The 15,331-nt window shown below is 46.0% G+C and overlaps 1 pseudogene; it reads right to left on the reverse strand.

Annotated features, from left to right (window-relative positions):
* Positions 1–1,442: 1,442 nt before the first annotated feature.
* Positions 1,443–8,898, reverse strand: LOC112221270 (annotated as a pseudogene).
* Between the last annotated feature and the right edge of the window lie 6,433 nt (positions 8,899–15,331).

Consider the following 15,331-nt stretch of genomic DNA (forward strand, 5'->3'; position numbering starts at 1 on the left):
CTCAACAGAGGACAGTAGGACACTGTGCTATATATTTCCTGTAGCCTCAGAGGACAGTAGGACAGTGTGCTTTATATTTCCTGTAGCCTCAACAGAGGACAGTAACATACTGTACACAGTGCTTTATATTTCCTGTAGCCTCAACAGAGGACAGTAACATACTGTACACAGTGCTATATATTTCCTGTAGCCTCAGAGGACAGTAGGACACTGTGCTTTATATTTCCTGTAGCCTCAACAGAGGACAGTAACATACTGTACACAGTGCTATATATTTCCTGTAGCCTCAGAGGACAGTAACATACTGTACACAGTGCTTTATATTTCCTGTAGCCTCAACAGAGGACAGTAACATACTGTACACAGTGCTTTATTTTTCCTGTAGCCTCAGAGGACAGTAACATACTGTACACAGTGCTTTATATTTCCTGTAGCCTCAACAGAGGACAGTAACATACTGTACACAGTGCTATATATTTCCTGTAGCCTCAGAGGACAGTAGGACACTGTGCTTTATATTTCCTGTAGCCTCAACAGAGGACAGTAACATACTGTACACAGTGCTTTATATTTCCTGTAGCCTCAACAGAGGACAGTAACATACTGTACACAGTGCTATATATTTCCGGTACACCCAAGAAGTTTATAGACATGAGGGGAGGGTACATACAGTGAAGAGAATATACATGCAGGGTTTACTGGAAATCATAAACCTGTTAAATGTCTAAGAATACACAACACTAACAGTTTGCAGAAGCAAACAGAACATGTAAAACCTTCTTGCTTTCTATTTCATATCTGAGTTATAAAGGGAAGCACAACTTCAACCCAAACAGGAATCATTACTATTATTACTGTGATCAGTTGCTAGCTATAGAAGACAGACTAGGCTTCTTAACTGAGACATCTACTCTGAGAAATGTTTTGAGAAAGAGAGTGAGAGACATTTAATTGAACCTTTATTTAACTAGGCAAGTCAGTTAAGAACAAATTATTATTTACAATGACGGCCTACCCCGGCCAAACCCTAACGACGCTGGGCCAGTTGTGCACTGCCCTATGGGACTCCCAATCACATCCGGTTGTGATACAGTCTGGAATCGAACTAGGGTCTGTAGTGACGCCTCTAGCACTGAGATGCAGTACCGTAGACCGCTGTGCCACTCGGGAGCCCAAACTAGCACCATAATGTTAAAGTAAGTAATCAAATTACAGTACTTCACACAACTCCACATAATTTGCATGGCACCTTTTCAAGAAACTACCAAAGAAGTTGGTAGACTGAAGCCAGGAATAAGTCTCAATCTCCCATGACCCAATGTCATGTTATCAACATTTAACCACTAGCGCCATCCGGTGTCCATCCTGTGAAACTGCAGAAGCTCAAATCACAATTGAAAAAATACAGTCATGCATTTCAGAAAACAACAGACTTACCAACATATAGGATACTATTTTATTTTAAAAAGGCTTTTACAGTGAAATATTGGCCAGCAATGCTGATTTGTTACAGTTGTAAGCAATGTCATTTCTAAATAATCAAGGTGCAATTTTTCATGTTGATTCCTAAAAACTTTGATACTTGATTACCATTTCATTTGAATTTTGATTTAAGACCACTTTAACTGGTTATAGAATGGGATTAGGCTTTTGGTATTATAAGGAGGGAATTGATTGTCTGTATTAATCCCATTTCCCTTTGAAACATCACACAGTCGCACTTGATTCGTAGACCTCAATTCCAGCAGGTCTACTTAGGCACTAATATGTCAACAATAAAACACCTTCAGAAAAAAATCAGTACACAAAACAGGAAGAACAATATATTCCCAGGGGTTCTAAAATCAAGTGTCACCACTAACAGGAAGTAGCATTACAATCCATAGAACCAAAAACGAATGACACAGTAAGAGTCAGCCAGAAACGACTATGGCACAATAAAAACTCCCTAGTCATGTGACCAGCACCTTACCTAGGGTAGAAGCCAATGAGCAATAGAAGCATACCCACGGCCATTCACCCTTGACAAGGAATCTAATCAAATTCATTCTGTATAAAAAAAGACAGTGTAAAACATTGTGAAAAATAATCAAACAGGTGACGACAAGTTCATAGCAGTACAGTAGGAAGCCATGCAAATCACTCAACTGTTTGACCTGAAAGTGAGTCGACTGAATCATATCCTAAACTACAGTAGCAGCTCAGTTACTGCTTGTTTGGTACAGGGCCAGTATCCACAAAGTATCTCAGAGTGCTGATCTAGGATCAGGTCCACCCTCCTATTCATTACGATTGTAAAGGTAAAACTGATCAGTACTCCTACTCAGAGAGAGACTTTGTCTATACAGGCCCCGTTCTCAATTGGCAGTTTGATGAGATGAGAAGAGATGAGAGCAGAAGTTCCCGTGAGAATAAAGAAGACAAAAAGGTTCAGTATCGCAGCTCACTGAATGGCACATTTATGTTCCCTGTAGCCTCCATTCAACTAGAGTGTAAAGAGGTCGTTTATCCATTGTTTAGTTATTAGAGTGGACAGCAAAGGTGATTTTGAGGCAGCCCAGTTCTTTCCCCATAGCTCCCAGTACTCCCTGTACCCTGTAGTGTCCGTTGGTCAGCCAATAGGGTAGGTCAATGTCAGGGAGGTAGAAGTCTGACTCTGGTAGCGTGTACATCCCCTTAGAACAGACAGGAAATAGAGGTTTTAACCAATACACTTTCACTATGTCCCGAATGGCATCCTATTCCCTAGATAGTGCACTACTTATGACCAAGGCCCATAGGGCTCTTTTCAAGGGTAGTGCACCTTGGTCAAAGTACTGTATATTTAGGAATAGGGTGTCATTTGGGACACAGCCTTAGAGTGAAGCATGTTTTACTGTATAGAAAAGGTATGCCCCCTTAGGAGACAGAAAATAGGTCATTTGAGCCCAATAGACACGAATTGAGTAAACAGAAAAAATGATCTTTGAGAAAAACAGAATGAGTACTGAGCAACAGAACGTTAAGTGCACATGTTGAAAACATTCAGAGAACGTTTTTTTTTTACTGTGTTGTTTGGCTAGCTGCTGTTCAACAAACAAACACTCTGGTACCAATCATTCACAGTGCTATCAACAGACATTCACCACATTGCACTGAGCAGAATACAAAAGAGGGAAGTAAGCCTAAGCATTGACCACTGGAGGAACAGGTTCTTTCTTGGGGGTGGGTTCAAAAGGCAACAAACGGAAGAAAATGGACAGACAGGCTTATAGAGGGACTAACAGGACCTGTCCATTAAGAAACGGCCGTGATCATTTGTCATTGCAAAACAGTTTCAAATGATTGTGCCCTAAATGAACACAAGCATAAACGATAAGACTCACAGCTTTAAAGGGACAGTGGGCAGGGGATGGACTACAGTATAGACTCCCAGCTTTAAAGGGACAGGGGATGGACTACAGTATAGACTCCCAGCTTTAAAGGGGCAGGGGATGGACTACAGTATAGACTCCCAGCTTTAAAGGGACAGGGGATGGACTACAGTATAGACTCCCAGCTTTAAAGGGACAGGGGATGGACTACAGTATAGACTCCCAGCTTTAAAGGGGCAGGGGATGGACTACAGTATAGACTCCCAGCTTTAAAGGGACAGGGGATGGACTACAGTATAGACTCCCAGCTTTAAAGGGACAGGGGATGGACTACAGTATAGACTCACAGCTTTAAAGGGACAGGGGATGGACTACAGTATAGACTCACAGCTTTAAAGGGACAGGGGATGGACTACAGTATAGACTCACAGCTTTAAAGGGGCAGGGGATGGACTACAGTATAGACTCCCAGCTTTAAAGGGACAGGGGATGGACTACAGTATAGACTCCCAGCTTTAAAGGGGCAGGGGATGGACTACAGTATAGACTCCCAGCTTTAAAGGGACAGTGGCAGGGGATGGACTACAGTATAGACTCCCAGCTTTAAAGGGACAGGGGATGGACTACAGTATAGACTCACAGCTTTAAAGGGACAGGGGATGGACTACAGTATAGACTCCCAGCTTTAAAGGGGCAGGGGATGGACTACAGTATAGACTCCCAGCTTTAAAGGGGCAGGGGATGGACTATAGTATAGACTCCCAGCTTTAAAGTGGCAGGGGATGGACTACAGTATAGACTCCCAGCTTTAAAGGGACAGGGGATGGACTACAGTATAGACTCCCAGCTTTAAAGGGGCAGGGGATGGACTACAGTATAGACTCACAGCTTTAAAGGGACAGTGGCAGGGGATGCCGTAGGTGTGAAGAGGTTCAGGACAGTCCTGTCCTGGCGGTATCAGCTGGTTGAGCAGGTCACAGCCGTCTGCGTAGTGGCAGCTCCCGATCTCTTCCACACACGGCACCTTGACCCAGAACCCTGCCACCTCCTTCTCCAGTGTCACGTTCACCTAAGAGGAGAGAAATACAGCACCAGTCAAAGGTTTGGACACACCTACTCATTCAAGGGAATAGAATAATAGTGAAGACATCAAAACTATGAAATAACACATATGGAATCATGTAGTAACCAAAAAAAAAAAAGTGTTAAACAAATCAAAATATATTTTATATTTGAGATTCTACAAAGTAACCACCCTTTGCCTTGACGACAGCTTTGCATATTCTTGGCATTCTCTCAACCAGCTTCATGAGGTAGTCACCTGGAATGCATTTCAATTAACAGGTGTGCCTTGTTAAAAAGTTAATTTGTGGAATTTCTTTCCTTCTTAATGCATTTGAGCCAATCAGTTGGGTTGTGACAAGGTATGGGGAGTATACAGAATAAAGCCCTAGTTGGTAAGAGACCAAGTTCATATGATGTTAAGAACAGCTCAAATAAGCCAAGAGAAATGACAGTCCATCATTACTTTAAGACATGAAGGTCAGTCAATACAGAACATTTCAAGAACTTTGAACGTTTCAACAAGTGCAGTCGCAAAAACCATCAAGCGCTATGATGAAACTGGCTCTCACCAGGACCGCCACAGGAAAGGAAGAACCAGAGTTACCTCTGCTGTAGAGGACAAAGTCATTAGAGTTACCTGTCTCTCATGAGGACCGCCACAGGAAAGGAAGAACCAGAGTTACCTCTGCTGTAGGGGATAAAGTCATTAGAGTTACCTGTCTCTCACCAGGACCGCCACAGGAAAGGAAGACCCAGAGTTACCTCTGCTGTAGAGGATAAGTTCATTAGAGTTACCTGTCTCTCATGAGGACCGCCACAGGAAAGGAAGACCCAGAGTTACCTCTGCTGTAGAGGACAAAGTCATTAGTTACCAGCCTCAGAAATCGGCAATTAACTGCACCTCAGATTGCAGCCAGAGGAGACTGTGTGAATCAGGCCTTCATGGTTGAATTGCTGCAAAGAAACCACTACAAAGGACATCAATAAGAAGAGACTTGATGGGTCAAGAACCACGAGCAATCGACATTAGACCAGTGGAAATCTGTCCTTTGGTCTGATGTCCAAATGTGACATTTTTGGTTCCAACCGCCGTGTCTTTGAGAGACGCAGAGTAGGAGAACATATGATCTCTGCATGTGTGGTTCCCACTGTGAAGCATGGAGGAGGTGTGATGGTGTAGGGGTGCTTTGCTGGTGACTCTGTCAGTGATGTATTTAGAATTCAAGACACACTTAACCAGCATTCTGCAGCGATACACCATCCCATCTGATTTGTGCTTAGTGGGACTATAATTTGATTTTTCAACAGGGCAATGATCCAAAACACACCTCCAGGCTGTGTAAGGGCTATTTGACCAAGAATGAGAGTGATGGAGTACTGCATCACCCGACTTCAACCCAATTGAGATGGTTTGGGATGAGCTGGACCACAGAGTGAAGGAAAAGCAGCTAACAAGTACTCAGCATATGTGGGAACTCCTTCAAGACTGTTGGAAAAGCTTTCCAGGTGACTACCTCATGAAGCTGGTTGAGAGAATTCCAAGAGTGTGCAAAGCTCTCATCCAGGCAAAGGGTGGTTACTTTGAAGAATCTCAAATATATTTTGATTTGTTTAAACACTTTTTTGGTTACTACATGATTCCATATGTGTTATTTCATTGTTGACGTTGTCACTCTTATTCTGCAATGTAGAAATAGTAAAAAATAAAGAAAAACCCTTGAATGAGTCAGCATGTCCAAACTTTTGACTGTATATTTTTATTTCTTTTATTTCCCCTTTATTTAACCAGGTAGGAAAGTTGAGAACAAGTTCTCATTTACAACTGCGACCTGGCCAAGGTAATGCAAAGCAGTTTGACACCAACGACAACACAGAGTTACACATGGAGTAAAACAAACATACAGTCAATAATACAGTAGAAAAATAATACATACAAAGTGAGCAAATGAGGTGAGATAAGGGAGGTAAAGGCAATAAAAAGGCCATGGTGGCGAAGTAAATACAATATAGCAAGTAAAACACTGGAATGGTAGATGTGCAGTGGAAGAATGTGCAAAGTAGAGAGAAATAATGGGGTGCAAAGGAGCAAAATAAATAAATAAATATAGTAGGGGAGAGGACCAGTTAACTGGGATGTCTGGATCAACACAGTAGGCTACAGTAACAGTACGCCTATCCACAAAATAGGCCATCACAAGGTTACGTTTACCTATGGACAAAATGCTGTTATAACCTGGGTGGTTCGAGCCCTAAATGCTGATTGGCTGACAGCCGTGGTATATCAGACCACATGTTAACTGGGATGTTTTGAAAAACGTGTCTAATGTCAGGCTATTCTTGACTTGGACGTTGCACCCTAGTTGTTTACAGCAGAGCAGAAACGGTTCTATTCCTCCCTTGCAATGATGTCACCGATGTTAGAGAGAAAAAAAATCTGACACTGATCTACGTGATTGATTTCGGGGGAAGAACAGTCAAGTCAGTCTTCTCTGTATTGCATCAACTAAACCAATACAAGTTGGGAACAACAGAATGTCCAGTATGTGAAAGCTGTCTTTTGCAAAAAAACACAACAATATTACATTAACGCATTCTTAATCAGAACATTGCCATCACCACTCTCAATACCATCCCTTCTCTTGTGAACTCTGCATTTTAAGGGTGAGCATTGAATCAGGAAGTCTACTGTATATTATATATCTATTTGGGCCATTAGTGCAGCAGAGCAGGCATTTATGTGGTGAGCTGCTCACATGAAGCTCAGCCTTGAGTCAGACATACCTCCCCAGCCAAGTTTCTACCTGTTTAACAACACTCTACCCAGAGCCACCCAGAAGAACCCAGAGCCACCCAGAAGAACCCAGAGCCACCCAGAAGAACCCAGAGCCACCCAGAAGAACCCAGAGCCACCCAGAAGAACCCAGAGCCACCCAGAAGAACCCAGAGCCACGCAGAAAAACCCAGAGCCAACAAACAATTGACACACACACAGACAAAGTGGAATAGGCTATCACATGGCTGAATAGGCCTACAGACTGATATGGCAAAGTAATAGCTTTCAATTCACTGTCGGTAAGTTTTTCAGGAGGAAGTAGGACTATAGTGTTTCAAACTTGCTTTGATTGTGACCATTTTAATCCAAGAAGAGCCTATTCATTCTATATAGTGGTTAAGAGCGTCGGGCCAGTAACTGAAAGGTCGCTGGTTCGAATCCCCAAACCAACTAGGTGAAATCTCTCGATGTGCCCCGTGAACAAGGCACTTCACCCTAATTGCTCCTGTAAGTCGCTCTGGATAAGAGCATCTGCTAAATGACTTTTATTTGTATAAATATGTACTGTATAGCCACAGGAAGTAGTTTGGGGGCGGGGGTGTTCTTAACTATATAACTACCTTTTTTTGCCCAGTGCTACAGATGTCTATATCTCTGCTTATACAGGACCAGTAAAGGCCCAGTGCACTACATTTGTAAAAAATAAATATAAATATAAATATAAATATATATATATATATATATATATAAAGATTTTTGTTATTATTCTGATTATTCAGGGGGTGCTGCAGCACCCTCACTTCCTGTGGCTATGTATATACTGTATGTATATATTGAAGACAGGCAATACCATATGCCTACCTCGAAAACTAATGGTTGGTTAATTACAAAAACTTTAACAAACAAGTATACTTTATGAGTAATCAAATAGCATTCAATATCTAATTTTAGTATTTGAAGAGGAGGCCCTTGGTGCATGCTTAGTACTCACAGCGAGGAGCGGCCAGCTCGACGGTTGTGTTCCCGGACGCACTGGCTTTTAGGTCCCCTGGAACTGTGATGGGGTCGGGGACAGGGTTAGGGTCTTCAGAACCGCTGGGTCGTCTGGCTTACCGCAGTTCTCCCATGAGAACCCAAAGATCTGTACAAGAATATTGAATAGTCTATGTTACTGTAATAAACATGATGAAATGATAGAGTAGGTTAATGAACAACATTTGAATAAAAATAAAGATATTTCACTCACCTTCACAGTATATGCTGTGCGCGTTTTCTCGAAATCCAAAGCGCAATTCACCTGCATTCAATGCATAGCATTATCACATTAATAACAATAACATTTTTCATCGTGCTCAACTAATCTACAACTGAACTAGAAATAATTAGGGTTAATTCAAGATAACAACAGAAAGCGCGTAAACTAAGACCGTGCACAGCTAAAACGAATCGAGAATGACTGCGACACAACACGTTGAGACGGTGCGGTAAATATTTGTTTCCATGAAGTTCAGTCTCACTTCCGTGTTTATCAAACCACTCCCGAGGCTCGTGGCAGACTTCGCGAGGAACAGATACTGAGATTTTCCTATTTGTATTTGCGCCTCCTTTATATAAATAAAGGAGATTAAAGACCAATTTCCTATAGAAATAAAGGAGGCGCAAATACAAATGATAAATCTCAATATCTATCTCCTCGCAAATTCTCTCCTCGCCTCCTTCTCAAACCGCATTGGAGGAGAAGGTCAAATTGGGCGGAACCTCTGGCTCTCTCATCCAATGGAGTTTGAGAAGGAGGCGAGGAGAGAGAAGAGAGGACAGGAGGAGTATGCAGGTGAGATCTTCCCACAGTCAGAAGCATACTTACCGGATGTATTAGTTTTGGTAATCAATTTAATCCCTCACTTGATACCTACAATAAGGAAATTGATCTTTAATTTTTAGATTAACAAATTGTGGTACAGGCTTTTGTGAACAAATCTAGACCATAAACTGTCCCCAATATAGAGAAAATGCAGATTTTGTGATACCTTCGGCAAGTAGCCACACATAACTGACATCCATTAGTATCCCATCCAAGTTCCAAAACAAGCATTTGGCATTGCAGCTAAACCCATGGGATAGGCTTAATTTGTTGCTAGCCTGAGGCACTGTATTTTGAAGACAACACTCTGAATACCTACACTGGCTTTCTAGCCTATAGTAGTGGACTTGCCTATGGGCCAGTTTATTCTACAGTACTGTTGATCTGCTTCTCTCCACAAGATGGAGATGTTGTCCTAATGGCCTCACCTCTCTGTGGACACCACGACATGGCCTCACCTCTCTGTGGACACCACAACATGGCCTCACCTCTCTGTGGACACCACAACATGGCCTCACCTCTCTGTGGACACCACGACATGGCCTCACCTCTCTGTGGACACCACAGCATGTAGCCTAGTCAGTTATATAGCCTGTACCTAGTCTTCAAATCAAATCAAATTAAATTTTATTTGTCACATACACATGGTTAGCAGATGTTAATGCGAGTGTAGCGAAATGCTTGGTCAGTTATATAGCCTATAGCTAGTCAGTTATATAGCCTATACCTAGTCAGTTATATAGCCTATACCTAGTCAGTTTTATAGCCTATAGCTAGTCAGTTATATAGCCTATACCTAGTCAGTTTTATAGCCTATAGCTAGTCAGTTATATAGCCTATACCGAGTCAGTCAGCCTGTGTCTAGTCAGTCATATTGGCTATGCCTTGTCAGTCACTTAGCTTATATCTAGTCAGTCAAATAGCCTATGTCTAGTCAGTCATATAGCCTATACCTAGTCAGTCATATAGCCTATTCCTAGTCAGTCACATAGCCTATGTCTTATCAGTCACATACCCTATACCTAGTCGTTTATATAGCCTTTGCCATGTCAGTCAGTCTATGCTTATTAGTCAGTTATATAGCCTGAATTTCATGTGATCTACATTGCATTGACAAAGTTATATGATTGTAAAGTTCTACCTTGTGTCCAGGTTAATATGTTGTGGATGTATTACGCTCTTTCTTGCAATGCAGCTCATGCAATCAGCCATTGGATGTATGCAACATGCAGCAAGCTCTACACACTTGCTGATTTAAATGTATTTTGGTGGGACAACTAATAACCATGAGACATGGTTAGCGGGACAGCTAACAGGGCTAGCGGGACAGCTAATAACCCTGAGACAGCATAGTGACACGGCTAGCGGGACAGCTAATAACCCTGAGACAGCATAGTGACAGGGCTAGCGGGACAGCTAATAACCCTGAGACAGCATAGTGACACGGCTAGCGGGACAGCTAATAACCCTGAGACAGCATAGTGACAGGGCTAGCGGGACAGCTAATAACCCTGAGACAGCATAGTGACACGGCTAGCGGGACAGCTAATAACCCTGAGACAGCATAGTGACACGGCTAGCGGGACAGCTAATAACCCTGAGACAGCATAGTGACAGGGCTAGCGGGACAGCTAATAACCCTGAGACAGCATAGTGACACGGCTAGCGGGACAGCTAATAACCATGAGACAGCATAGTGACAGGGCTAGCGGGACAGCTAATAACCCTGAGACAGCATAGTGACAGGGCTAGCGGGACAGCTAATAACCCTGAGACAGCATAGTGACAGGGCTAGCGGGACAGCTAATAACCCTGAGACAGCATAGTGACGGGGCTAGCGGGACAGCTAATAACCCTGAGACAGCATAGTGACACGGCTAGCGGGACAGCTAATAACCCTGAGACAGCATAGTGACAGGGCAAGCGGGACAACTAATAACCCTGAGACAGCATAGTGACAGGGCTAGCGGGACAGCTAATAACCCTGAGACAGCATAGTGACAGGGCTAGCGGGACAGCTAATAACCCTGAGACAGCATAGTGACACGGCTAGCGGGACAGCTAATAACCCTGAGACAGCATAGTGACACGGCTAGCGGGACAGCTAATAACCCTGAGACAGCATAGTGACAGGGCTAGCGGGACAGCTAATAACCCTGAGACAGCATAGTGACACGGCTAGCGGGACAGCTAATAACCCTGAGACAGCATAGTGACACGGCTAGCGGGACAGCTAATAACCCTGAGACAGCATAGTGACAGGGCTAGCGGGACAGCTAATAACCCTGAGACAGCATAGAGACACGGCTAGCGGGACAGCTAATAACCATGAGACAGCATAGTGACAGGGCTAGCGGGACAGCTAATAACCCTGAGACAGCATAGTGACAGGGCTAGCGGGACAGCTAATAACCCTGAGACAGCATAGTGACAGGGCTAGCGGGACAGCTAATAACCCTGAGACAGCATAGTGACAGGGCTAGCGGGACAGCTAATAACCCTGAGACAGCATAGTGACAGGGCTAGCGGGACAGCTAATAACCCTGAGACAGCATAGTGACAGGGCTAGCGGGACAGCTAATAACCCTGAGACAGCATAGTGACGGGGCTAGCGGGACAGCTAATAACCCTGAGACAGCATAGTGACACGGCTAGCGGGACAGCTAATAACCCTGAGACAGCATAGTGACAGGGCAAGCGGGACAACTAATAACCCTGAGACAGCATAGTGACAGGGCTAGCGGGACAGCTAATAACCCTGAGACAGCATAGTGACAGGGCTAGCGGGACAGCTAATAACCCTGAGACAGCATAGTGACAGGGCTAACGGGACAGCTAATAACCCTGAGACAGCATAGTTACAGGGCTGGTGGGACAACTAATAACCTTGATACAGCATATTGACAGGGCTTGTGGATTGATATAGCTCTTTTCTCTGTTTAGCCTTGAGGTTGACAGTCCTCATCTTGTCATGGGGAAAACTCAGTAAAACACTAAATGACCTGCTGTTAACCGTCATGTCACACTGCCAGTGTGAAAAAGTCCCACTTCAGTCTTCCCTCTGCATGTGTATGTCCAGTATAACTATCAGAGTAGGTCATGTCACTGTCTCAGTCACTGTCCCAGTCACTGTCCCAGTCACTGTCCCATTGGCTATTCTCATCTTCATGTCCATATGAGTGAAATTACTTTAGCATGTCTAGTTGGAAATGATGTTCCAGCCCTTCAAAAAGAGCCGTAACACCATGTACTAGAGCTGGTAGGGATGGTAGGTCTGTAACACCATGTACTAGAGCTGGTGGGGCTGGTAGAGCTGATAGGGCTGGTAGGGCTGGTAGGGATGGTAGGGCTGGTAGGGCTGGAACACCATGTACTAGGGCTGGTAGGGCTGGTAGAGCTGATAGGGCTGGTAGGGCTGGTAGGTCTGGTAGGGATGGTAGGGCTGGAACACCATGTACTAGGGCTGGTAGGGCTGGTAGAGCTGATAGGGCTGGTAGGGATGGTAGGGCTGGAACCCCATGTACTAGGGCTGGTAGGGCTGGTAGAGCTGATAGGGCTGGTAGGGCTGGTAGGGATGGTAGGGCTGGAACACCATGTACTAGGGCTGGTAGGGCTGGTAGAGCTGATAGGGCTGGTAGGGCTGGTAGGGATGGAACACCATGTACTAGGGCTGGTAGGGCTGGTAAGGCTGTAACACCATGTACTAGGGGCTGGTATGGATGGTAGGGCTGTAACACCATGTACTAGGGCTGGTAGGGCTGGTAGGGATGGTAGGGCTGGAACACCATGTACTAGGGCTGGTAGGGCTGGAACACCATGTATTAGGGGCTGGTAGGGCTGATAGGGCTGGTGGGGTTGGAACACCATGTACTAGGGCTGGTAGGGCTGGTAGGGCTGGAACACCATGTACTAGAGGCTGGTAGGGCTGGAACACCATGCACTAGGGCTGGTAGGGCTGGTAGGGCTGTAACACCATGTACTAGGGGCTGGTAGGGCTGGTAGGGCTGGTAGGGCTGGTAGGGCTGTAACACCATGTACTAGGGCTGGTAGGGCTGGTAGGGATGGTAGGGCTGGAACACCATGTACTAGGGCTGGTAGGGCTGGTAGGGATGGTAGGGCTGGAACACCATGTACTAGAGGCTGGTAGGGCTGGTAGGGCTGGAACACCATGTACTAGGGCTGGTAGGGCTGGAACACCATGTACTAGGGACTGGTAGGGCTGGTAGGGCTGGAACACCATGTATTAGGGGCTGGTAGGGCTGGAACACCATGTACTAGGGGCTGGTAGGGCTGGTAGGGCTGGTGGGGCTGGAACACCATGCATTAGGGGCTGGTAGGGCTGATAGGGCTGGTGGGGTTGGAACACCATGTACTAGGGCTTGTAGGGCTAGTAGGGCTGGTAGTGTTGGTGGGGCTGGTAGGGTTGGTAGGGCTGGTAGGGCTGGTGGGTCTGGTAGGGCTTGTAGGGCTGGTGGGGCTGGTAGGGCTTGTAGGGCTGGTAGAGCTGGTGGGGCTGGTAGGACTGGTGGGGCTGGTAGGGCTGGAACACCATGTACTAGGGGCTGGTAGGGCTGGTAGGGCTGGAACACCATGTACTAGGGACTGGTAGGGCTGGTAGAGCTGGAACACCATGTATTAGGGGCTGGTAGGGCTGGAACACCATGTACCAGGGGCTGGTAGGGCTGGTGGGGTTGGTAGGGCTGGTAGGGCTTGTAGGGCTGGTAGGGCTGGTGGTGCTGGTAGGGCTTGTAGGGCTGGTAGGGCTGGTAGTGTTGGTGGGGTTGGTAGGGCTGGTAGGGCTGGTGGGTCTGGTAGGGCTTGTAGGGCTGGTGGGTCTGGTAGGGCTTGTAGGGCTGGTGGGGCTGGTAGGGCTTTTAGGGCTGGTAGAGCTGGTGGGGCTGGTAGGGCTGGTGGGGCTGGAACACCATGTACTAGGGACTGGTAGGGCTGGAACACCATGTATTAGGGGCTGGTAGGGCTGGTAGGGCTGGAACACCATGTACTAGGGGCTGGTAGGGCTGGTGGGGCTGGTAGGGCTTGTAGGGCTGGTAGAGCTGGTGGGGCTGGTAGGGCTTGTAGGGCTGGTAGGGCTGGTGGGGCTGGTGGGGCTAGTAGGGCTGGTAGGGCTGGTAGTGCTGGTAGTTCTGGTAGGGCTGGTAGGGCTGGTGGGGCTGGTAGGGCTTTTGGGGCTGGTGGGCTGGTAGGGCTGGTAGGCTGGTGGGGCTGGTGGGGCTGGTGGGGCTGGTAGGGCTGGTAGGGCTGGTAGGGCTGGTGGGGCTGGTAGGGATGGTAGGGCTGGTTGGGCTAGTAGGGCTGGTAGTGCTGGTAGGGCTGGTAGGGCTGGTGGGGCTGGTAGGGCTGGTGGGGCTGGTGGGGCTGGTAGGGCTGGTAGGGGTGGTAGGGATGGTAGGGCTGTATGATGGTAGGAATGTATGCTGATGCTCACTGTTTTAATACAGGTATATATCTCTTTATTTAACCTTTATTTAACTAGGCAAGTCAGTTAAGAACAAATTCTTATTTACAATGACGTCCTACCCCCAGCCAAACCCGGACGACGCTGGGCCAATTATGCGCCTCCCTATGGGACTCCCAATCACGGCCGGCTGTGATGCAGCCTGGTTTCGAACCAGGGACTACAGTGACACCTTTTGCATTGAGATGCGCTACAAAAGGGCGTATGTGCTCTACAAACACCAACAAACCCCAACAAGACCATGCCTGTGTCTGAAATAGCGCTCCATTCCTTATATAATGCAATACTTTTGACCGTCCCCCATAGTGCTCTAGTCAACAGTAGTGCACTATATTGGAAGTTGGGTGCCATTTTGGACACAGATTAAGGTTGTCTGGCACACATCCAACTGCCTGGTGTTGCTGTCGTCAGTTCTCATTCTCAATATGAGCTGACGCTGTAGCCAGACTAGCTATAGTGTAAGAGCAGTTCATTCTGTGTTTTCTATTTTATGCAGGACTAAGCCTCTACAATAAACACAAACAAATGAGCTAATCAAGATTAGCCAGACCGCTATAGGCCTGTATGAGTTCTGTTGGAGCGTAAGCACATCTGTGATGTTATCAAACAGTCAACCTCTTTTCTCAGTCACTCAGACAGACGGTAGGACAGGGTGTAACAGACAGGCTCCTCTCTCTGGCGTCCCAAAACCGCGTCCCAAATGGTACCCTGTTCCCTAATATTGTGTAGTACTATAAGTAAAGCAGTGCACTAAATAGGGAATGGGGTGCCATTTGGGATGCATGACCAAGTCTCATCTTGCA

Source organism: Oncorhynchus tshawytscha, linkage group LG21 (assembly GCF_018296145.1).
Source record: "Oncorhynchus tshawytscha isolate Ot180627B linkage group LG21, Otsh_v2.0, whole genome shotgun sequence".
NCBI classification, from domain to species: Eukaryota; Metazoa; Chordata; class Actinopteri; order Salmoniformes; family Salmonidae; genus Oncorhynchus; species Oncorhynchus tshawytscha.